Below are 26,464 nucleotides of genomic sequence, written 5' to 3'. Positions count from 1 at the left end.
TAGTGTGTCAAACTATTAGATGCAAAGTTTGAAGAACACCCTGAAATGCAGGCTAAATTCACAGATTTTTGCTTCATCCAATTGAATCTTAATTTCCAGGTATATACAACCAACTTCTTCAGCTTTTCTGCATATAAATAAAATGGGTACAGTCCTTTATAGTTTATAAAATAGTTTCACATAGTTTATCCTTAAAACAGATCTGAGAAGAAGACAGTCCCGTGTTACTCATTTGACAAGTATATTTATTCAGAACCTACACCAAAAGAGTACTTTACTGGGTGCTGAATACATATGAACATTTATCATAAAATAGACATGTTCTTTCTCCTCATGGAGCTAGTTAAAAAGTAAAAGACTGAACAAACAAATGCAGAGAAAGATATATGATATAAGGGCAACAAACAATAATTTAATAGAGTGGTTAAGGATTGTCTTTCTCAAGAGGAAATATTCAACTTAAGATCTAGAAGATGAGCAAGAAGCAGCCAGCTGTGCAAAGAGCTAGGCAAAAAAAAAAAGAGGGGGGGTGGATGGGGCACCTGGGTGGCTCAGTCTTTAAGCGTCTGCCTTCCGCTCAGGTCACGAGCCCAGGGTCCTGGGACTGAGACCCGCATTGGTCTCCCTGCTCAGCGGGAAGCCTGATTTTCCCTCTCCCATTGCCCCTGCTTGTGTTCCCTCTCTCGCTGTCTCTCTGTCAAATCAATAAATGAAATCTTAAATTTTTTTTTCTTTTCTGTAGCTTGCTTTATTGTAAGAATACAGTATAGAGGGGCGCCTGGGTGGCTCAGTTGTTAAGCGTCTGCCTTCGGCTCAGGGCGTGATCCCAGAGTCCTGGGATCGAGCCCCGCATTGGGCTCCCTGCTCCACTGGGAAGCCTGCTTCTTCCTCTCCCACTCCCCTGTTTGTGTTCCCTCTCTCACTGGCTGTCTCTCTCTCTCTGTCAAATAAATAAATAAAATCTTAAAATAATAAGACAGTATAGAATTCTTATGATATAGAAAATAAATAAAAATTGATTAATTAATTAATTAATTAATTAATTTAAGAAAGGGGGTGGGGGATGACATGTACAAAGGCCATGAGGAATTTTAAAGCTTGGTGGGTTAGAGAAGGCTGTCCAATACAAATCCGAGGTGAACCACAAATGCAAACCACATTAGTTATTTTAAATTTTCTAGAAGCTATACTTTAGAAAGTAAAAAGAAAGTGAAGTTATATCTTTATTTAACCCAAATATATCCAGAACATTTCAACAGATAATATCTAATGAAATATTTTATATTCTTTAATACTAAGTCTGAAATTCAGTGTATATTTTATACTTATAGCACATCTCAATTCAGACTAGCTACAGTTCAAGTGTTCAATAGTTACATGTGGCTAGTGGCCTCCATATTGAACAACACAGGTGAGAAGAACTAAGAGGAGACCATTATGGCTAACACATAGTAATTTAAAGGGAAGTGTAGAAAGATGAAAAATCAATGGGTGCCCAATCACTAAGGGTCTTACAAGAAAGGAATTTGGAATCTACTTGGAGTACAACTGGAAGTCATGAGGGTTTTAAACATGCAAAGAAAAATTTGATCTTCTCTGTTTTATAAAGAGTGCTCTGCAACACCTGGGTAGCTCAGTTGGTTAAGCATCTGCCTTCAGCTCAGGTCAGGGTTCTGGGATTGAGTCCTGCATCAGGCTCCCTGCTGAGCAGGGAGCTTGCTTCTCCCTCTACCTGCGGCTTCCCCTGCCTATGTGTGCTCTCTCTCTAAAGAGTACTCTCTTTTTAAACAACAAATCACAGAAAATGAGAGCAGAAGTAGAGAGACTAGGCAGAAGACTGTTATAGAAAGCTAGGTGAGAAATAATTAAAGTTTAGGCAGGAGAGACAAAGAAAATAGATGCATGCAAGATATTATGGAAGTTGAAACAAATTAACTTTTTGATTAACTGAATGTAGAGAATGAGAGAGAAAGAAAAATCATGAGTGTAATTTACTCTGACTTGAGCAACCAGTGGTGCCATTTCTGTGACTGAAGAAAGTCACATTCTGTCATTTGGCAGGGGGTGCTTGAGTTGATGGAACGGAATCAAGAATTTTTCCAAATAGAAAACAAGTTCGGAGAGGCTCACACTTACTAATAAATACTAAAAGTAAGACTCAAACCAGATATTCTAAAATTAGATATAATGACCTTTTGCTGGTAATATATTATCTTTCCATAATTCAAAAATAAAAATAATCCATTAGGATGTGGGTAAGTAATGCCTCCTGTACATACACCAGCAAAGTCCTCAATTAAAAGGGCTATAGGTCTTTTATAATTCTTTCGTATTTTGAAAAATGAAAAGAAAACATTTATCTTCAATTAATATGCCTAAGAGTCTAAAATTAAAATCTACAGATAACATTCCCTAACCCAAGGTCCAAAGAACAATAGTAAAGTAGAAGTCAAATATCAGAGCGCCTCGGTGCCTCAGCTGGCTAAGGGACAGACTCTTGATTTTGACTCAGATCGTGATCTCAGGATTGTGATAACGAGCTGTATATGGGGCTCTGCATGGAGCATGCTTAAGATTCTCTCTCCTTCTCCCTCTGTCCCTCCCTCACCCTCTCTCCCCCTCTCTTAAAAAAAAAAAAAAAAAAGCAGCCAAATATCAAAATCAGTGCCAAACTCCTATAACCAAAGTAACAGTAGTAGTTCAGAAGTTGACCATGGCTACTCTTCAGAAGAAACAAGGTGGTCTTTACATGCTATCTGACAATGACTCAAAATCTGGCTACCTCAGCTTCAGGGATTTAATATTGCCTCTAAGTTCTTTACATCCAATACAACTCTATCAATTTCACTCAACAAATACTTAGTAAGGGTAAGGACAGGGCCAGGCATTGAGTGGGATGATGAGTAAGACACACAGTTCCTATCTCGTCCTATCCTCAAGTAGCTCACCACTAATGGAATGTGAGGAGACAAACATGGAAACAATTGCAATACAATATGACAAACGCCACAAAAGTATATACAGTTGACCCTTGAGCAACACAGGGGTAAGGGGTGCTAACTCTCCCACTGCCTGTGCGGTCAAAAATCCATTTATAGGGGCACCTGGGTAGCGCAGTCGTTAAACGTCTGCCTTCGGCTCAGGGCGTGATCCCGGCGTTCCGGGATCGAGTCCCACATCGGGCTCCTCGACTGGGAGCCTGCTTCTTCCTCTCCCACTCCCCCTGCTGTGTTCCCTCTCTCGCTGGTTGTCTCTCTGTCACATAAATAAATAAAATCTTCAAAAAAAAATCTATTTATAGTTGACCCTTGAATGACTCAGGTTTGAACTGTGTGGGTGCACTTTATATAGACTTTTTACAATACAGTACTATAAATGTATTTTCTCTTATGACTTTCTTTTTTTTTTATTTTTTTTTATTTTTTTTTTAAAGATTTTATTTATTTATTCAACAGAGATAGAGACAGCCAGTGAGAGAGGGAACACAAGCAGGGGGAGTGGGAGAGGAAGAAGCAGGCTCATAGCGGAGGAGCCTGATGTGGGGCTCGATCCCAGAAGGCCAGGATCACGCCCTGAGCCAAAGGCAGACGCTTAACCGCTGTGCCACCCAGGCGCCCCAATCTCTTATGACTTTCTTAATAACATCTTTTCTGCAGCTTACTTTATGTAGCATATAATATATATAACATACAAAATATGTTAATCAACTGTTTATGCTATTGGTAAGGCTTCCAGTCAACAGTGGGCCAACTGCTTACTTAACAACTACTTAACAGTAAAGTTTTTGGGGAGTCAAAAGTAATACATGAATTTCAACAGTGCAGGGGTTCAGCACTCCCTAGCCCCCATGTTGTTCAAGGGTCAACTGTACTGTCATTCTTTCTGGCCACCCAACATCTGAATCCCCATTAGTGTTCCGGGATTTCCCACCTAAGTCTAAAAAGTACCATATACCCATTCCCCTGGTCTCCCTTGAAAACAATTCACAAGGATGGGACCAAGGTTCCATATCTACCTATTTATTTCTCTCTTTCTTTCATCTGTTACCCTCAAATCTAGTAGCTTAATACACCAAATATTTATTATCTCAGAGTTTCGGCATGTCAGGAATTAAGCTATAGTTTAACTGAGTGATCCTACTCAGGACCTATCATAAAGTTGCAGACAAGATCTTGGCCAGTGCTATCATCTTTGAAGGTTTGATTGGGGCTGGAAGATCTGCTTCAAGATGTCTCTTGCACATGATTATTGGCAGAAAGCTTCAGTTCCTCACATGAGAACCTTTCTAGAAAGCTGGTGAATATCCTCACAATGTGGCAGCCAGCTTTCCCCAGAACAAATGAGCAAAACAGAAGATATAATAACTTTATGACCTTGCATCTTAAGTCACACTCTTTCATTTCTGCACTAACCTAATTATTCCACAAGTCATTTCTATTTAGTGTGGAAGGAAACCACATAGAATGTACATCAGGAGGTAGGGTTATCAGGAACCACGCTAACTACCTCATGTAACATTATGGCTATATGTTATATTGTTTATAAATACATACATATTCACGAGCATAAAAATGTTATGTTTGGAGGGAGAGGGGGCACTATGGTTACAAGAGCATTTGTAATGTTTTATTTGTTAAGGTGGGTGATAGGAATAGAGGCATTTATTACACTTCTTTATACCTTCTAAGTTTGAAATATTTCATGATAAAAAAAATCAACGCTCTGCATAAAGTAAATAAGTATTTTTAAACACACTACTGTGAGCACATACATTAGTAGACCTGTTTTGAAGGACTATTTGGAAATATATATAACAAAATTTACATGTACATAAATTGACTCGGGAATCTGTCTGAAAGAATTACTTGCCCAAGTAAATAAGGATGTATGTACTAAAATTAATCACAGAACTATTTCTAACAGCAAACAACTGGTGATAATCCCAATGCCCATCAAAGAATGAGCAAATAAGTTATGACACCACCATACAACAGAATGCAGCCATTAGGGGCGCCTGGGTGGCTCAGTCGTTAAGCGTCTGCCTTCGGCTCAGGGCATGATCCCAGAGTCCTGGGATCGAGCCCCACATCAGGCTCCTCCGCTAGGAGCCTGCTTCTTCCTCTCCTGCTACCCCTGCCTGTGTTCCCTCTCTCACTGGCTGTCTCTCTCTCTCTGTCAAATAAATAAAACCTTTCAAAAAAAAAAAAAAAAGAATGCAGCCATAAAAAAAATGAAATTCCCAATATGATGGAACCAATCAGTTTTTGGTGAAGAAAAGGATATGCAGTATAATTCCATTTTTTGATAGGCTATATATCAAGCTATTTACAACTATCTCAAGGGAGTGAAAATTTAGCAAGGGAAATAAAAGCAGAGAGAGAAAACTTTCCTTTTGTACTTTAAAGACCTCCATTCTCAAAAATTTTTACTATCCTCTATAGGCATACCTCAGAGATACTGTGGGTTCAGTTCCAGACCACTGCAATAAAGTGAATGCTGCAATAAAGAGAGTCAAATGAATTTTTTGATTTCCCAGTGCATATAAAAGTTGTTTACACTGTAACTGTAGTCTATTAAGTGTATAAAAGCATGTCTGAAAAAACAATGCACAAACCTAATTAAAAAATATTTTATTGCTAAAAAATGCTCACCATCATCTGAACTTTCAGCGAGTTGTAATCACTGATCACAGATCACCATGACAAATATAATAGTGAAAAGGTTTGAAATATTATGACAATCACCAAAATGTGACAGATACATGAAGTAATAAGCAAATGCTGCTGGAAAAATGGTGCCAACAGACTTGCTTAGCCAGGGTTACCACAAGCCTTCAATTTGTTAAAAACAGTACTGCAAGCACAATGAAGCAAAGCACAATAAAATGAGGTATGCCTATCCTTCCGTAACTTCTGTGGTTGTTTTGGGTTTGTGTTAAATAGACTATTTTTTAGAATAGTTTTAGGTTCACAGCAAAACTGAGAAGGTACGGAAAATTCCCAAAAACCCCTTGTCCTCACACATACATAGCCTCCAATACCAACAGACACCACCAGATAGAATATTTGCTACCACTGATGAAACTAATGACACACCATTATCACCAAAAGTCCATCATTTACATTTGGGTACACTCTTGGTGTTGTACATCTGATAGTTTTGGACAAATGTGTAATGACAAGTATTCATCGTCATAGTACCACACAGAGTAGCTGTAGTGCCCTAAAAATCCTTCTGTGCTCTGCCTCCCCTCCCCTCAACTCCTGGCAACCACTGATCTTTTCACCGTCTTCATAGTTTCGCCTTTTTCAGAATGTCATATAATTGGAATCACCTTGTGTGTAACCCTTTCAGACTGGCTTCTTTCACTCAGAAATAAGCATCTAAGGGGAGCCTGGGTGGCTCAGTTAAGCATCTGACTCCTGATCTCAGGGTTGTGAGTTCAAGCCCTACACTGGGCTCCACGCTGGGTGGACAGCCTACTAAAAAACAAAACAAAACAAAACAAAACAAAAACAAAAACAAAAACAAAAAACCCCCACAAAACCATGAAGGAAGGAAGGAATGGGGAATTTAAGTATCCTCCATGTCTTTTCACGGCTTAATGGCTCATTCTGTCTTAGCAATGAATAGTATTCCATTGTCTTGATGTATCAGTTTATTTATCCATTCAACTATTGAAAGATATCTTGGTTGAGTTCAAGTTTTAGCAATTAGGAATAAAGCAGGTTTTTGTGTGGACATAGTTTTTCAAATCCTTTAGGTAAATACCAAGAAGCATGAGTTCTGAATTTAGTTTTATAAGAAATTGCCAAGCTGTATTCCAAACTGGCTGTAGCATTTTGCATTTCCACCAATAATGAATGAGAATTCCTGTGGCTCTACATCCTTACCAGCATTTGGTGTTTTGGCCATTCATTCCACTAGGAGTGTAGTAGTATTTCATCATTGTTCTAATCAGAATTTCCCTTATGACACATTATGTGGAGCATCTTTTCATGTGCTTATTTGCCATCTGTAGATCTTCTTTGGTGAGGTATCTGTTAAGATCTTTGGTCTATTTTTAAATCATGTTGTGTTCTCAATGCTGAGTTTTAAAAGTTCTCCGAATATTTTGGATAACAGTATGTTATCAGATATGTCTTCTGAAAATATTTTCTTCCAGTCTGTAGCTTGAGGGAAATTTCTAATTTTAATGAAGTCCAGGTATCAATTCTTTTATGGATCATGTCTTTGATGTTGCATCTAATAAGTCATCACCAACCTAAGGTCACCTAGACTTTCTACTGTTACCTCCTAGGAGTTTTACAGTTATGCATTTTAAATTTTTGTGTTGGATCCATTTTGAATTAATTTTTGTGAAGTACGTAAAGTCTATGCCTAGATTCATTTTTGTGCATGTGGAAGCCTAATTGCTCCAGCACCATTTGTTGAAAAGACAGTCTTTTATCCATTGTAATGCCTTTGCTCCTTTGTTGAAAATCAGTTGACTATATTTATATGGGTCTATTTCTGGGCTTTCTACTCTGTTCCATTGATCCATTTGTCTATTCTTTCACCAATATCCTATTGTCTTGATTACTGTAGCTTAAGAATATATCTTGAAGTCAAGTATTATCAGTCTTCCACCTTTCTTCTTTTCCTTCAAAACTGTGTTGACTATTCTGGGTCTTCTGCCCCTCCATATAAATTTTAGAATCAGTTTGTTAATAGCCACAAAATAATTTGCTGGGATTTTGACTAGGACTGTATTGAATCTATATAGTTGGAAAGAACTGACTTTTTTATAAACTGAGTATTCCTATCTATAAACATGGAATATCTCTCCATTTATGTGGTAGTTCTTTGATTTCATTCACCAGAGTTTCACAGTTCTCCTCACACAGGCCTTGTACCTATTTCATTAGATTTATGTCAGACCTCGAATAGATTCCATTAGATTTATATATAAGCATTTCGTTTTTTGAGATGTTACTGTAAGAGGTATTGTGTTTTTAATTTCAAATCCCACTTGTTCGTTCCTATTTACATAGAAAATCAGTTGACTTTGTGTGTTAACATTTTTTTCCTGTAACTCTACTATACAAACAGTCCCTGACTTACAATGGCTTGACTTACAAATTTTTCAACTTTCTGATGGTGTGAAAGTGAAGTAGAAACTGTATTCTTATTTTTAAAATTTGATCTTTTCCCAGGCTACCAACACGTGGTACAAATGCTCTTGTGAAGCTGGGCAGTGGCAGTGAGCCACAGCTGCCCGTCATATGCACAGTCATGACAGTAAGTAACAACAACTAATAAACTTAAAACCATTCAATACCCATACAACTATTTAGTTTTTCACCTTCACTGCAGTATTCAAAAAATTACATGAAATATTCGACACTTTATTACAAAATAGATTTTGTGTCATTATGCATATGTTAAACCTTTCGTAGTTGTCCCACAGTTACTAACTATTCTGCTCTGTTTTTTCCATCTTTTTTCTTTCCTTTACAGTTTTAGCAATTTCTATTGAAATCCTCACGCTCAGAGATTCTTTTCTCAGCCATTTGTAGTCCAGTCTACTATTAAGTCCACCAAATGGTTACAATGTTTTTCTGTCACAATACTATAATGTCTTTGATCTCTAGCATTTCTTTTTGGTTCTTTCTTAGAATTTCTCTCTTCTAACATTGCCCATCTCTTCTTATATGCTGTCCACTTTATCCATTTAGAGCCCTTAGGATTATCATAGTTATTTTAAATTATTTCTTGGTCTGAAATTCCAATATCCCTACCATACCTAAGTCTCAATCTGATGCTTGCTCTAGCTCTTCAAACTGTGCTTTTTGTCTTTTAGCATGTCTTGTAATATTTCTTGATCATTGGATATGATATACTAGGTAAAAAGAACTGTTGTAAATTGGCTTTCATTAATGTGGTGGTAAGATGTGGGGGGAAGAGAAAATACATCAAAATTAAAATCTGTTCTGACCAAAGAAAAGGACAATTCTATAGATATCCAAGCTCTTCCACCCACATCTTATTTTTTATACTGCTAGCCTGAAATTGATTATTTCAAGCATCTCAAGTTTCACCATAAGTTTCACAGGATCCCATAAATTCACAGGGAAACTGGCAGGTAGGTGAATGACAGGATATTGTATTTCTGGGATCATTACTTAAACTACAACTCTGCTTATACAGGATTATAATTCCCAGAGCTCATCAACTTCTAGCACCATGCTTTTTTAGTAGGTTTTTGTGTAATAAGTGTTTATAATGCCAAATGGACCCAGGGAGGTCTTTTCTTAATTTGCTTCCACAATAAACAGCAATGTATCCAACTTAGAAGTACATTCTAAAATGTTTGTTCAAATATCAAAATAGTCTATGTCAATGTAAACATAAAAAATCATTAACTTTTACCTGTACACATTGTTACTTCTCTTCATTCTTCAAAGTTCTGGAAATTCTGAGCCCATGAAAAACTTTATATTCAACTGAATAAATGTGTGAAAAGAAAAAAAAATTACTTATACTCAACCTTGTTCCAGTAGGATTTAAGGCTGGTAAAAATGTAATATACATCTTCAATCTTTTAAGCAGTTTGTAAGAAAGTATTGTTCCAGGGGTGCCTGGGTGGCTCAGTCAGTTAAGTGCCCAACTTGTGATTTTGGCTCAGGTCATGATCTAGGGTCCTCAGATCAAACCCTTTGTCGGGCTCCATGCTCAGTGCAGAGTTTGCTTGGGATTCTCTCTCCCCTTCCCTCTGCCCCTCTCCCCGTTTGCGTTCTCTTTCTCTAAAATTAATAAAATAAAATCTCTATTTTTTGAAGATTTTATTTATTTGTCAGAGAAAGAGAGCACAAGCATAGGGAGCAGCAGGCAGAGGGAGAAGCAGGCTCCCCACTGAGCAAGGAGCCCAATGGGGGACTTAATCCCATGACCCTAGGATCGTGACCTGAGCTGAAAGCAGATGCTTAACCAACTGAGCTACCCAGGCATCCCTAAAATAAAATCTTCAAAAAAAATAAAAATCAGATCATGTCATTAAAAAAGTATTGTTCCAATTCTTTAAACATGGGAATAAATATTTTAAATAGCAATGTCTTGCGTGTTTTGGGTATTATCAATAAATATAGAGCATGGATTTTTAAAAACAGCCTGTAAATATCCACAAAGAATATCAAACTATGTCCTTCATTTATGTAAGTTAGCAGCTGTCAAAGAGAGATGGAAGAAGGGAAGATATAGAGCACTGACTGGCTTCAACAGGAATCAAAAAATAGAACAGATACTACAGTGAAAGGGAAAAAAACAGGAAATAAGAGCAACATCGCTGACAAGTCTCCTTCCTTTAAATGTCTACATGACAAATTTCCAAGTTAATTTATTTTCTGTAGGCATACAGCGCATTTCCATCTCTCTCTAATCCCTCCTACCTCTAGAGCTAAATTTCGAAAAAGCAAAATTTGTATACAATGATATACTATTTACTACTGCTGCCACCACCATCATCTACTATATACTTTACTATGTACCAAGCACTGTGACAAGATTTACATCCATTACCTTATTCAATCCTCACAATAACCCTAATATAGGTTTTACTGATGTTTGTGGAGGTTAAACAATTTGTCCAAGATCCATTAGCTAAAAAATGATGGATCTAGGATACTAACCATTTGGCCTCAAAACAAAATCATCTTGTTAAGTGTAAATCACTGATAGGAAGGTGAGCTAAAACTAAATGTAGAACATATAAGTAAAAGAAAATAGTACATCCGAACACGTCATGAGCCTGACGATTTTGACAGAACAGGGCCTGCCCAAAACCAATCTGATTACCAATTTAAGAAGTTAATTAAAATACTGAGATGGAAATTATATTTGAAAATGAAATTGTCAACATATCACATGAAAATTCCTACCTCCTTTGTAAATAGCCTATTACAGACTGTATGTAATCTTTCTTTAATCCATGTAATACTAGTATAAAAAGTCTCAAAAATATCAGTAAAAACCTCTTTTATAATTTTTATATTAACTGGACAGATCTGTAAGACAGATCTGGAGAAACATTTGACATTTTCCTGACTTTAACATTATGCACAAAAGGAAACCTTCCCCCTTTGTAAACTATAGCAATAGTTTCTAAAGAAAAAAGAAAAAATGAACAGAGAATAGAAACCAATGACCACCACATCACAACTCCATGCCTATACTGGAGGAAAATGGAATTTTACCAAGGCTACCAACTCCAACTAACCTGTTTACCAGACTTAAGTTTTTTTCAAAAAAATCTTCTAAATATAAAATGTCAGTTTGTTGCTAATGTTTTATATTTAATGTTCCAATAATATGAGTTTATGGTTTAATAGTTGCAAATCTGTATTTATAGTCACTGTTAAAGGGCTTTACTAAAGGGTACCACATGCACTCCTCTCTAGTTAACTAAATTCCCTTAATTCTATGGGACTGAGACAGGTCAGAAATACCTTAAGCTACATACAAAGTTACCACACACACACACACACACACACACACACACACTCTCTCTCTCTCTCTCTCTCTCTCTCTCTTCCAACCCATTCAAAACATCTGAGTATTGCTGATATAGGTTATATGATTGGAACATTTCAAGTGAAAGAAGTACTACTCAGTTTTAGCATTTTAAATGTTTAAAGTATCCGAAATTGTACTAGATATAGCATGCAATTACCCTGAGGAATTAGCATTCATTTAGCGTAAGAATCTAAGAGCTATAGAAGTTCAATTATATTCAAAAATTTAATTAAATATTTTAACTGGCCATTTCAACTACTATCCAGTATTAAAATACTTTTCATGTTTATAAATTCATATATTAATTACTAGGTTACACTTATTTCTTAAGAAATAGTGTCCCTTTAAACCATCTTGATCAAATAACAAAAATTACCATGAGCTATGGATCTGAATTAAGTTTTGTTCATGCTAAAAAAAATGAAGTCTTATTTAATGCTATACACTTCAGCGAAGAATCCATAAAAGATATTACACAAACCTAGAACTCTCCTGCTACTATGCCAACCTAAACCATAAAAAGAATAAGATAATATTTTTAAGCACACACAATACATCAAACAACAATCATTATGTAGATATTATCATTTATCACACTAACATGAGAAAATGATCTTGTAGGTAGTTTTATTAATCCGCTTAGCTACTTTGGTAATTCAAAACTGAATACAAAACAAATTAATCTTGCTATCAGACAGATCTTCCTTATACATTACCTCCCATATAAATTCCATTTGTCCTTTGGGCATTTTTTTAGTCTTCCTTTAATAACATCATAATCACAAAATAACAGCTACTATTTATATTGAACATAAAACCTGTGCCAGTTACTACTCCAAGTTTTTTTTTTTAATTTACCATTTTTCTCTATTTTATTATTATTTTTAAAGATTTTATTTATTTATTTGTCAGAAAAAGAGAGCACAAGCAGGGACAGCTACAGGCAGAGCAGGCAGAGGGAAAGCAGGCTCCTTGCTCATGGGGGACTCAATCCCGGACCCTGGGATCATGACCTGAGCTGAAGGCAGACGCTTAACTGACTGAGCCACCCACGTGCCCCTACTGCTCCAAGTTCTTTACATCTATTATTTGCATTCCTCATGACCATGCACGGTAAATATGAAAACACATTTTCTGGAAAAGAAACAGACCCAGAGAGGTTAAGTAACAATCAAAATGACAAAGCAAAATGCTTGTTCTACTACATCATGCCACATTTTTTTTTCTGGCCATCAATTCTTATAATGAAATTATTTATAATATAGAATTTTACTAGATAATAACAAAAATTAAGGTTGTTTTCCTTCCCAGAAGGGGAAATTATTATTCTGTAAAATCTTTTTTTATATTACCATATTACTGATGTAATTTCCCCAAAAATACTTTTGTATTAAGACTCGGAGGAGGGGCGCCTGGGTGGCACAGCGGTTGGGCGTCTGCCTTCGGCTCAGGGCGTCATCCCGGCGTTGTGGGATCGAGCCCCACATCAGGCTCCTCCGCTATGAGCCTGCTTCTTCCTCTCCCACTCCCCCTGCTTGTGTTCCCTCTCTCGCTGGCTGTCTCTATCTCTGTCGAATAAATAAATAAAATCTTAAAAAAAAAAAAAGACTCGGAGGAGAGAATGCTGTCTAAAGTACACTAAGTGTACTAGCTAACTAAAATTTGATCCTTTGAGCTGCACCTAAAATTGCTATAGCTGAGGTGCTGAAGTTCATGGGTAAGGACCTCAGTCTGTTCCCTGACCTCAACCTTCCATTGTTACAAACAAAAAACTATTAAAAAAAAAAAAAAGGATATATCCGCATACACAGTTCTTTCCTGGCAGCAGCAAGAGTATGTACTAAAATACCAGTTTCCCTATGTTTCAATCTAGTCTGAAAAAAGTACAAATTCAGAACAAGTACCTCCTAAAATATATTATATATTACATGAATTTTTTATTTAGTACACACAACATATCAAGCATTGTGTCAAGAAATATGTTAAGGGATGGCTCAGTCAGTTGCTCAGTCAGTTAAGTGTCCGACTCTTGATTTCAGCTCAGATCATGGTCTCAGAGTTGTGAGGTTGAGCCCTGTGTGGGCTCCACAATGGGCATGGAACTTGCTTAAGATTCTCTCCCCCCCCCAACTCCCCCCACCTGCTAATGTGTTCTCTTGCCCTCTCTCTTAAAAAAAAAAAAAAAGTACATTAAGCCCTGTCACTCCATACCCAATGTGAAATAAAAATGAATTACCACTATTCTGAAAAATCCTAAAATGGCAATAAGAATCCTCAACATAATTCTGCAAATGGGTTAAATAGTATACAGATCACAGCAAAGTCCTAAAAATTCTACTTTAATGCTAGTAATGTTAATTAATTTAATTACACTGATAGTAATAAAGGAAGAGTCATCAAATTAGAGGGGGAAATATATGTTAATCAAAACTGGATAGAAGAATACATATGAAAAATCAGGAAATCCTGGCACATTTATAGTAAGTATCAATGAAATAATTTTTAAAAAGGTCCTCAGCATCTCAGCAAGGTAAAAGTACCAGATTCTATCTACAAGATACATGTGGCCTCCGCAAGTTACTTAAGCTCCTCAAAAGTTATTTAAGCTCTTTTTCCTTGTCAGGAACTTGAAAAAAGGTTGAACTGAAGGTTATCCCCAATGCTTTCCTGTTGTAACGTTCTAGAGTCAAGAGAAAACTGATACAAGCTTATATAAGCAGATTTTTTAACGCAATAGTTTCAACAACAGAAAAGAATCCCAAAATGTTGCACCTAGAAAACTAAGGTCTTACTCCCTGATACTCATATGCTAGGCTACAGAAACAGAAGTTTTGGGTACAAACCAAAACAATAAAGGTATATTGGCAAGCCTAAATTTACATAGTTACACAATAACCTTAGACTTTCAGAAGAAGCCAAAAAAGCATGTAGGATTTTTTTAAAATCTGATAATATTGAATAAAAAAGATTTTTTTAAAAATCTGATAATACAGAATAAAACTAAAATATTATAAACTTAACTACTATGCATAGCCACACCTCTCTAGGTCTCACCTGACATAAGCAAGTGGGTCTGCTGCTTAATCAAGTCAGAAGACCTCAGGCCTCAGGCTCTTTCAATTAACCCAAAATTCAGGCAATCTCTCTCTTCCTCCCAGTTTGGGCTCTCAATTTTCAAACATGCTGCTCTGCCATATTTAAAAATCTCACTGGATCTTATTTATCCCTGGTCTCACAGCATCCTGCCATCCCTCATAACTAGGCAACTGGAAAGATGTTTAGCTTTTCATTCTTCCCTTTCTCACCTTCCACTTTTTCACTGCAATCCGTCTTCTACCCCACCATTTTACTGAAACCACACTTACCAAGTTTGCTCACCAAGAGCCTCTTTATCTCTCTGCAACAGGTGACCCAGTATAATACTCTATCCTTTTATTTATTGTGGTTTTTCTGATTAGAAAATACATGTTAATTAAGAATTGAAATATCACAGAAAAAAATTAAAAGTTTAAATACTCTGTAGTCCTACTCTCGAAGACTGCCTGTTAGCAATATAGTCTATCTCCATCAAGTTTTCTAAAAAAAAAACAAAATCTATACATGTACTAACAAAAAAGAATATATGTATTTTTTAACTTAACAAAAATTAGATCATACTAACACATATTTTTCTTTGAGAATTTTTTTAATGCACCTTGATCTTCTGTCCTTGTTAGTATTATTTAGTAGCTTGATTAATGGCCTCCTAGAGAGCTCTTCATCATAATACCCAGAACCTATGAATGTTACCTTAAATGGCAAAAGAGGCTTGGCAGATTAAGTCAAGGATTTTGTGATGAGGAGGTTATCTGGATTATCTGGGTTGGGCCTATCTGAAGATGCTTAACTGTTGGCTCAGAAGATGGAGGAAGCGGCCACAGAATGCAATGCAGGGAATACAAGGAATGCAATTCTAACAGCTGGAAAAAGCAAGAAGACAGATTCTACCCTTAAAAGCAGCCTTGCCAATACCTTGACTTTAGCCCAGGGAAACATTTCAGACTTCTGGCTTCCATAACTGTAAGAGACTAAATTTTTGTTTTAAGCTGCTAAGTCTGTTAATTTATTACAGCAGCAATAGGAAATATAGCAAATACACCGCATTACACTAGCTGTATAACATTCTATCCTAAGAATGTGCCATATTTAATTTAGCAATCCTTTACTGATGGCTACTTGGGTTGTTTTCAACTTTTTATTATTATATACTAGGTGCCATGAATACCTCTAAACACATCTTTCCACATTTCAGTTTCTCCAGGAGTTATTCTATAAAATACACCTACTAGATCAAGAAATGTGAAATTTTAGCATGCCTGGCTGGCTCATTTGGTAGAATGTGCAGTTCTTGATCTCGGGGTTGTGAGTTCAAGCCCCACATTGGGTGTAAAGGTTACTTGAAAAAGAAAAAAACAAAAGAAATGTGGGGTGCCTGGGTGGCTCGGTGGGTTGAGCATCTGACTCTTGATTTTGGCTCAGGCCATACTCTCAGGATCGTGAGATCAAGCCCTGTATCAGGCTCTGCACTGGGCGTGGAGCCTGCTTGGGATTCCCTCTCTCCCTCTCCCCCTCACCACCCACTCTGCACCCCCTCCCCCACTGTGCATGCCCACACATGTGCTCTCTCTCTCAAAAAAAAGTGATATTTTAACAGATATATATATATATATGTGTGTGTGTGTGCACGTGCGTGTGTGTAATATAATTAACCTCCAAAAAGGCAGTACTTAATTTTTACTCACAGTAACAATATTCAAGTCCTTCTCTCCTTTTTCAAAGTTCTCAACTTCTGTTAAATCAGTTTCCTGATTTATAGTTTCTGTTAAATCAGTCTCCTGATTTATAGTTTCTGTTAAATCAGTCTCCTGATTTATATTTCCTTCTGTAGTGGTTACTCCTTCTGTTCATTTGTAGACTCCTCTTCATCAGCTCATTTCTCTAGTATCAGTGGCTCCCAAAATGCCCATTCCAATCTGGCTCTCTCCTCACGACACGCACTTCCAGAACTATCTCATCTACTTCCTTTTACCCCCAATTACTACTCACAAACAAAACAGAATTTTTATTACCCTCTTTTCCCTCCAAAATCTAATCTTCAACTGTGTCCCCTCTATTAATGACTGCTACGCCAATATCTAGCAGGCTACGACAGATACCAAGGGGTCATCTGACTCCTCCCTTATCCTCACCACACATACCATAGCTCTAGAATCCCTAAGATTCTCTCCCTCCCTATCAATTTCTTGAAACAGGAATACATCAATTTTCAACTATATTACTTTACTGTGTGTTTTCCCTATTTCAAGTCCTGTGCCCCACTGTACCAGAATAATCTTTCTGAAACTCAATTCTGTTTTGTCACTTAACTAGACCTTTCACAGACCGCTTATTGGACTATAGAATGGTATAAGCACTTGGGGAAATTGTATGGCAATGTATTCTAAAGTTAAACATATATGTGCCCCATGACCCAGTAATTTCACCCCTAGTTATTTATCCAAGAGAAGTGAAAATGTATGTCTATAAAGACACCAGTAATCAAGCATTCATGACAGCTTTATTCATAATAGTCAAATGGGAGAATGGATAAACTGTGTTATAGTTATACAATGGATTACACACCAACTAAAAAGAACAAACTACTGGTATGTGCAAAAACTGTTAAATCAGTTAAATCAAACCGTTAAAACATTTGAATGCCAGAAACATTGTGTTGAACAAAAGAAGCCAGACAAAAAAAGAATACACACTAATTTATTCTATTTTTATGCGAAGTTCAAGAACAAGGAAAACTAATCTGTGGTAAAAAAAATAACAGAACAACAGGAACTGACTAAAAAAACCCTGAGGGATTATTGGGGGTGGGGGAGAGAGATTCACAAAAGCATATACATTTATCAAAACTCACCGCACTGTATAGTTAAGTTCTATGCATTTCACTATATATAAATTTATCCCAAAAACTTTTAAAGCAAATATTAAGATTTAAAACCTACTTCACTCAGCATTTTCCCTTACGAATTATAAAAAGCCTCAAGATTTAAAACAAATTAATCACTTAATTACCCTTTTTTTTTTTTTTAGCAAAATTATCACCTCACTCAGAAACAATATATCAACTGTGCCTTCCCCTAGTTTGTAAATTTTGTGAGAGCAAGGATTTTATCTACGTAGAATAGATCACCATTATCTTCCCAATACCTATCATTATGTTTGACACACAGGAGATGCTAAATATGTGTTATCTTTAGAGGTTCTTAATGACTTATTGATAATTTTATAACTTCTTTAAAATTCTAGATCACTTACTGATTCCTTTTTCCAATCTTGTATGTTACATGTAAATGGACTAGCATGACAACTTTTATAAACCTTGCTCATGACACTAGAAAAGAAGCTTCTCCACATTTTCAAAAAGGCAGTAGAGTCTAAACTTTGTGCTCATCTCTTACATGTATTTCGGATAAATATTCAAAGGCATTAGACTTCTCATGGGCTTATTCCCTAAAATTCATTTTCAATTTTCTTAAAGCTCTATCTTCTCACCACCATGTCTTCTAAACTATCCTGATTTGTGGTACACCTGAGGAAAATAAATTTTTCTTCTTTCTCTCATGTATCTCATTTAAACATCATATTATACAACTGTTCATTAAAGCTTTACTTCTATCCAGTATCTATTAACATTAATCTAAAAAACTTACTACCACAACTTATGAGAATGCTGGATTCATTTCCGACATAATAAAAGATCTGTACCAGGCCAAAAAAGACAGCTAGTAATCATTTAAAAACCAACTTAAAGTTAGTCAAAATCCCCATCTTCACTTTTACATCAGTGCTTGCACTTTACTACGAAAAACAAAAAAGAGCGATGATTGATAACAAAGCCAGTTCTGTTCCTATCTCTCATCAAGGTCCCTTCCAAGAACATAGGAACCATCAGTTCCTCAAGGAGAGAGCCCTAATCATGAACCCACAAGACAATGAATAACAAAACCAATGATGAAGACCAGATAATAGCCACTTTGACCAGCTTTAGGGAACACTTTTCAGAGTACAACTGTCAGGATTGGATTAGTACAAAGAACAATTAACAAGCACTAAACCCACATTATCTTTGGCCACTTAAAGGATAAACTGCAAACAGCACAGGCAGGGGAAAGCTCTCCTCAAGTACAATACAATTAAAACAAGGGCTGGAAATGGCAACAAATAAACACCAGGCAATCTGAAATAATGAGAAATGGGATGATTCTTTCTGAGCAAACACATATGAGGCCACAGTCAACAGGTTCCATCTACAAAGCATTAATTAACCTCCATGTTTCCAAGAGAAGGACTAGCAAACCAGCAAGATAGTAATAACTGCCAATGTTATATTTTAATTTTATATGCAAACAAAAGGAAAATAATTGGTGGAGGAGCAAAGACCACTGAGAATTGTGGGCAGTGTTAAGCAGACTTTTATATTTCACGAAACTTGTCAAAAATTAATTTGAAGGGCAAAATGGGGTTGGCAGCTTTTTATGTTGTCAAATAAGGACATAACAGAAAACAACAAACAGGGGCGCCTGGGTGGCGCAGTCGTTAGGCGTCTGCCTTCGGCTCAGGGCGTCATCCCGGCGTTATGGGATCGAGCCCCACATCAGGCTCCTCCTCTATGAGCCTGCTTCTTCCTCTCCCACTCCCCCTGCTTGTGTTCCCTCTCTCACTGGCTGTCTCTATCTCTGTCAAATAAATAAATAAAATCTTTAAAAAAAAAAAAAAAGAAAACAACAAACAAAAAAACACCACAAATTTCGTATGAAAAAGGACATTTTAGCACAGAAAAGGATGGACATAATTTAAAGGTAAATACTTTAAAGTGTATAAATTTAGCCTAAGAGAAAACAAAGAGATTTAAAAGATATAACCCTCCAAGGAGACAAGTGAACAGCAGATGGCAACACATTTCTGTATAAAGGAAAGCAGACAACGCGGACTTTCAGGTTAAGCTGGCAGATTGAACACACAACTAATTTTCCTCCCTCCCCAAAACTCTACTAAAGCAAGGTTAAAGAAAATGTTGTTGTGTTCTGTTTTTAGCTCATAAACCGCAAGGACAGGAGAATGGAGGAAGAGATGACAATAAAATTTTGGAAGCTGATAATAAGATGAAGGAGTGGTAACTGACTTTGTCAAAGACAGCCAAATCACAAGCCAGCAGTGCTGGCAACTTAGAACAAGCCTAATATATACCATACAATCCTCAAAAGGCTCAGGGATTGCCAGAACAAAGAGGGGGTAGGGAAGACTAAAGAAAGAAAGGAGCAGGTGATAGTTGTGAACAGCTAGAAACCTAGACCCCATTCCTCCTCCAAGCTACCAAGTGGCCCATCCTCAATGCAGCAGCTGACTGGAGATGTATTCTCTCAAGACGATAAACCATACATGGTAGAAGACACAGGTATCCCAACAAAAAGAGGCAAATTATGTGACCTTATATACTAAATGTTGTACAGCTCATTATTCAGCCCTCTTTCTTGAGTTCCCAGATCACTGGCAACCAAACCTCTATCCTCCAAGCACAAAACTGGACGAGACTCTCTGAGAAATCCGACCAGACCAAAAGGAAAGACAGAGACACTGGAATAACTTCAAACAGTCCACCTGAACCAATGGCTTCAATCTTGGCCACACAGGGGAATCACCTGGACAACTTTAGAAAATACTGATGTTAATCTATGGGGATAGAAATCAGAATAGTGGTTGCCTCTGGGCAGGGAGGGGGGAAGACAGAACAAAGGGATATAAAGGAATTTTCTAAGGTTTTCACAATAGTCTGTATCCTTTGGTGGTGACACAGGAGTGTATACATGACAAAATCAAACTATACACTTAAAATGTGTGTATCTTACCGTATGCAATCATACCTAAATGTTTAAAAAATATTGCTACCTGGGCCCTACCCTCAGAGATTCTGTTCTATTTGGTTTAGCAGCGTGTGTGTGTGTGTGTGTGTGTGTGTGTGTGTGTGTGTATTTAAAGCTCCCCATGTGTTTCTAATGTGCAACCAAACTTGAGAACAACTGTTCTATGCAGATTATAGAGTAAAACTGGAAGTCAATAAGTCCCACCTACAAATTCAGGGCTTCCCATCAGCTTTTAGTTGCCCAAACCAAAGATTATCAAGACTCTGAGGAGGGCCTCTACTGCTGAGGCTACACCAAACAGACAAAAAGTAACTTGGAAGAAACAAACTATGCAAGGAAAAGAAAGCTTAAGTAAACTATCTTTAACATTCTCAGACAGATAAAAGATGATATGGCATCCATGAAACAAGAAAGAGAGGAATTCGTAATTGAGTAGAGGAGAGGAAGCCAAATCTACAGGCCTGCATAAGGGAATATGGTCAAGTAGCTGGTATTGCCTCACTCACAGAACCCCAGGAAGGCTCAAGACTTGGGAGTCTCCAGACAGTATGTGGTCAGTGGGGGAGAGGTATGGGGCCAAAGAGCAGGTTAGTAATTTAAAGTCTGCATCAAGTCTGTAATGTATAGATCCTCTAGTTTCCCTTCATTTATATCATCTCATAAATTTATTCTCTAGAAACAGTGACTTGGAGAGACTCCAGACTCCAAAGAGTGGAATGAGGCTAAGGCTGAAAGCCAAGGGATTAAGCAGAAACATGTATAGTGAATAGCAGCCCCTACCTACCCACAGCCCACATCCTTTGCTCAAGCTCTCAGAACAGTGCGAGCCAGTCGTATTACCTCCCCCACTCCCAACCCTGCCCAGTTTGATTTAAATGTCCTTTTTGCATGCTGCCAAACCAATTTTCATAATAGCACTTACAGTGGAGGACAAAGGTCTCTTCTTGAATTTCTACTTACCTCTCCTAGACTCTAAACCCCTTAAGGGCAGGAGCAGCATCTTAATCATCTTTGTATCCTCAAAGGCCTAACACAGTGATTGTCAATATACTCAACACTCTATAACTCTTTAATTGGTCCTAGACAACGAACGAACGAACGAAAGAGAAAAGGAAGAGAACGAATGAACCAACTTGGAAAACTAGAACATACAAGGTAGAATTTGGATTAGGTCCTGAATGAAGATTAAAGACTTAGATTGACTGTACTTAATCATTTACAATAACATAAAAAAATTTCAAATACCTAAGAATAAATAAACGATGTCCAGAAAACTACAAAACATTACTGAAATTTTAAAAGACCTAAATAAATACAGGTATATGCCACGCTCATAAACTGGAAAACTCAGTGTTAACATACTCTCCAAATTGATATATATAGAGATTCAATTCCAATTTCCAAAATTTGTTGAAATCGACAACTGAAATGTATATGGAAATGCTAAGAGCCAAGAACTGCCCAGTGTTAAAAAAACAAAGTTGGAGGCCTTATACTATCACATATCAAGGCTTATTATACAGTTACATTAATTAATACAATGATACTGGTGCAAGGATAACAAAAAGACCAATAAAATAGAATAAAGTACCCAGAAACAGATCCACACTTAAACAGTCACCTGATTTATGAAAGTGCCACACAGTGCAGAGGGACAAGTATGGTATTTTCAAAAAAAATGATGCTGGGTGAAAAAGATATCCACCTGGTTAAAAGTAAATCTTGACCCCTTACGATCCATCCGAAATTTACTGTAAATTGTACACCTTTAATGTGAAAAGTAAAACAAAATAAAACTTCTGTAAGGTAACATAGGAAAACATCTTCATATTCTTAGGCTGGGCAAAATTTCTTAAATAGGGCACAGAAAGTAGTACTCATAAAGAAAAAGAGTAAATATATTTCATTAAAATTAACAATGTCCATCCATCAAAACAAAAACAAACACAAACAACCCACCATTAAAAGAGTGAAAAGACAGGGTGGAATAAGATAAATTATGTATAGTTTATAGTTAGGGGTGTGTGTGTGTGTGTGTGTGTACCTCCCAGAAAGACTCATATCTTAAAAAATTATAAATAAAAAAATAAGACATCTCACAAAAGAAGACATATAAATGGCCAATAAAACATAAAACCACAACCATCAGGAAAACGCAAAATAAAACCACACTAATATATTACTGCATCTCTACCAGGAGAGCAAAAATGTTTCCAACTGACAAGCATCAGCAAGAATGTGGGGTAATTGAATTATCATTCCCTGCTAATTAGCACAACCACTTTGGGAAAATGCTCAACAGTATCTAATACTAAAGTTTTATCATTCACATATCTCACAAACCAACAATTCCACTCCTAGGTATAAATCCCAACCTAGAAACATTGTTTCTTGATCTGTGATGGTATACTTAGTAAAAATTCTTTACCTGCACTCAGGATTGTGCACTTTTTCTTATATTATACTTCAATAAGTTTTCTGTTTCCTTGACACAAAGTTCTCAGAGACCTTAAGGCTAGCATTTTAGAATAGAAAAGCAGCGTCAAGTAAACTCAAGAAAGTTTACTAATAAAGTTAAAAACAAAACAAACAAAAAAAGCTACTAACACGTATCAGTCCAGAACAAAGATAAAACCACCAACAGATAGTTTTTCTTGAACTTCAAGAAGCACTGGATTTCTTTCAGCTAAGAAAGGAGTTTATTATTCTACACTGTAAACCAAAAGATATCTTTGCAAGAAAATGCTTTTTCAAAGTCACCTCTAACAGCAATGGATAGGAGAAAAGCAAAGGAACTATTACAAAAGTTTTGGTTAACTCTTCAATGAAAAGATGACAACTGACTTGATCTAAGACGCCCAAAAAACAGACAGACACAAAGAAATCACGGCAATTCTAAAGCAAACACCAACACCACAATCCAATCTACCGGAAATTCTGCGGTTAATTTGAGGCTTGCCCCGCTAGTCATAAGGTGATTCCGTGATGGTTACAAACGCTCTCCAAGTGCATCCTTGGGAGTCACCTAGCACACCTGGCTAGCCCATCACCGGCCTGGAGATTCTGCCTTGCGCAGAATCCCGGAGGCCAAATGAAGACAACCAACTTTACAAGTAAAGGGAGCGGACGGTCTCACTCCATCAGGACACCCAAGGAGAACGGACTTCTGGCCTCGAGGGCGGGGGTGAAAGGTCAGTATCCCCCACAGGATTTGTGAAGAAGCGCCCCCGAAGCTGCCCGGTCCCTCCACCTCCCTGGGACTCCACTGGAAGACATAAGAGCGAGTTTCCTCCTCAGTGCTCCCGGGAGGAGGGTCCCGGGCCGCCGCGGCCTCAGGGAACTTAGGCCCCGGCGGGGCCGGGCACGCCCGCCCCGCTCGTGCCGCAAGTTTGGTGGCGGCCCCCACTCGCCGCGCCTCGGCCCCGTGTTGCGCCCCGCAGAACCCGGGCTCGCGGCCCGTCCGGCCTCCCGGCCCGCCCGGCCTGGCGCGGCGCCCCTCACCTTGGAAACGTTGGGTGGACTCCGCCGTAAACATTAACTTCCCATCCAGCCGGCAGCCTCGCCGCCGCGTCTCAGCGCCTCGGCCCCGCTCCGGCTCCGCGGGCCGCCTTCCCCTCCCTCTCTGGAGCGCTGCGTTCACTCGAGAGTTCAGAGCTGCCACCGACCCTCACCCACCCCTCCCGGCGCCGCCGCTGCTTTAACTACTACCCGACCCCTACCCAGCCCGCCCGCTGGCTCCTCCAGGGTCCGGCCGGCCGCGTCAGGAAAGCCCAAGGCGCAGGCGCGGCAGGGCCTTAAAGAGACCGGCCGCCTCTACCGCATAATGAGTTCGAGCAGGTTAGGGGCCGGGCGGCCGGTCGAGAAAAGGAGAAGCCGAAGGGATTGGGCCGTGGGGAACGGGGGCGGGGAAATCCCGCTCCCTCCTCCGCCTCTCTTTCAAAGCGCCAGCCCTCGGCCTTACAAATTGCAGACTTCCCCAGTCTCTTGGACCGCCCCTTGCATGTAAGGGCTGCTCAGGACACACCCCCTCGGGGGCCCGAGAAGACCCCCAGCTTGCAGCTGCGGGCCTCGCACTACCGCATTGCCCACGCGCCTCCCAGGCCTCAGGCACGAGACGCAGACACGCAGGCTTCCGAAAGGCCTTCCGAGCTCCCCGAGAGGTGACCTAGGTCACTCTCAAAAACAATAATCAATGTGCGAATAGCGCTTGTGACTGCAAATCCCTCTACCTTCAGTCGTCTCGACGCACTGGCTTTATGCAGAGTCCGGCAGGGGGCAGAGCATGGGCACAGATATATGAAGTCCAGCCGGGCAACCATCCAATACCAAGGAAGAAATTCTTAGAAGTACTTAGTTCGGGACAGAAACTATCTACTATTTCCGGTCCAACTCCAAGAAAAACGGGCAAGAAAAATAATAAAGGCAATATAAATTACTTTCATTATACATTTATAAGTTACAAAATGACAGTAATTACCAGCACAAAAAAACTCCAGAATTGTTTGCCTAGAAATTAGATAGCCCCTGGTTATTTTCTGATATACATTTACAATCTCCGGAAGGGATTCCACTGTAGTAAGCATTTCAGAAAAAGGAAAAGTCTCCATTTTTTAAAAACAGGCTTAGGAAATACTAAAATATAGGAAGTAGAGACATGCTGTCCACCCAACTAAAAACTCTGAAACCTTGAAATTTTATGAGGCAGAATTTTTCATGACTTTTAGGTCATGCCATTATTTAATTTCAATCAACAATTTTATTGAAACAATCCATTTTGTATAAGAAAGTTGAGACATCTTGAAAATCTACCTTTCCCTCCTATACTGTATCAGCAAATCTTGTTGATTTTACCTCTGAAATTTTCCTTGAATCTGTTCTTTTATGTCTCCTCCATCACCACCCTAGTCCAAGCTTCCTGGGTGAGGGTGAAGGAACCTACTCTTCTAAATGTCTTACCCACCTGCGCCCTAGCTCCTCTCCCATCTCTTCTCCACACAGAAGGCTATGTGACCCTGTCACTTCCCAGGTAAACCACTTTAATAGCTTACCATTCTCTTAGACAAAACCCCTTAACTAACCAAGCCCTGCATAGTCAGGTACCTTGCCCATCTCTTCATCTCTTCTCACTGCTCAGACCACTGCTGTCTCTTCCATCCTGCTGTCTCTGTTCCAGCCACATTGGCCTTTCCAGGCCCTCAAATCTTCCTCCCTCCACAGAGCTTGTGCATATGCTTCGCTCAGTGCCTAGAAAGCTTTTCCAACCTTCATCCTTCTGACTTCATTTGGCTCTTGTCTCTACCTCTGAGAAGCACCTTCGGACCTCCTCACGTTGGTCCCTTCCTACAGTGCTGAAACTGTAATTGTATGATTATTTTGTTGAATTTTTATTCTCCCCCCCTCCCGCTGCACTGGACTATTACATCCATAAGTCCAGGAGCTTGGTTTTCTTTGGATCATGGTTGTATTTCCATATTTGTTCAATACATATTTGTTTAATAGATGAATGAAAATCATAAAATGTTAGAACTTGAACTAGATGTGGCTTAAAGATTACCTAAGTCATAGAAAGGTAAAATGTCACAATTTGACATTTGGAATCAGAATCTAAAAAGAACTCCGGTTATTTTTAAAACTGATTTTATGTTGTTTTAGCTGGGCTGTCACAATATTCTTTGGGTAACCTTTAAAACGGAGTTCTCAAAGCTCCTGGTATAAACCCCTAATGCTACGGGACAGGCCCACATGGAACTAATAACATTGGTTGCTTCAGGAGAGGAAAACTGGGTGCGTGTGAAACACTTTTGACTGCCCTTTTGTACCTTTTCAATTTCCAACCATGTGAACATATTACCTATTAAAAAATAAATAAATGACACAATAGAGTGCTTACTGTATGATTTTATTTATTCAAAGTTCCAGAAAAGGCAAAACTCAATCTGTAGTGAAAAAACAAACAAACA

At 38.3% G+C, this 26,464-nt stretch overlaps 1 protein-coding gene across 6 annotated transcripts in view; it reads right to left on the bottom strand.

The window, feature by feature from the left end:
- The window catches only part of EVI5 (ecotropic viral integration site 5), a 191,567-nt gene extending 167,291 nt beyond the window's left edge, over window positions 1–24,276 (bottom strand). For 2 of the 6 annotated variants that reach the window (XM_044383643.3, XM_057310462.1), the window contains exon 1: window positions 24,006–24,178. The gene's annotated coding sequence lies outside the window, so the exon portion shown is untranslated. Of the gene's footprint in view, window positions 1–5,447; window positions 5,497–9,411; window positions 9,464–24,005 lie in introns of those variants that run through there. The other 4 variants (XM_044383641.3, XM_026497609.4, XM_026497612.3 and 1 more) reach the window with 4 other exon arrangements.
- Window positions 24,277–26,464: the final 2,188 nt, after the last annotated feature.

This window comes from Ursus arctos, unplaced genomic scaffold (assembly GCF_023065955.2).
Source record: "Ursus arctos isolate Adak ecotype North America unplaced genomic scaffold, UrsArc2.0 scaffold_12, whole genome shotgun sequence".
Classification (NCBI taxonomy): Eukaryota; Metazoa; Chordata; class Mammalia; order Carnivora; family Ursidae; genus Ursus; species Ursus arctos.
The sequence above is the reverse complement of the archived record's forward strand: the minus strand, read 5'-3'. Positions and strand labels throughout refer to the sequence as shown.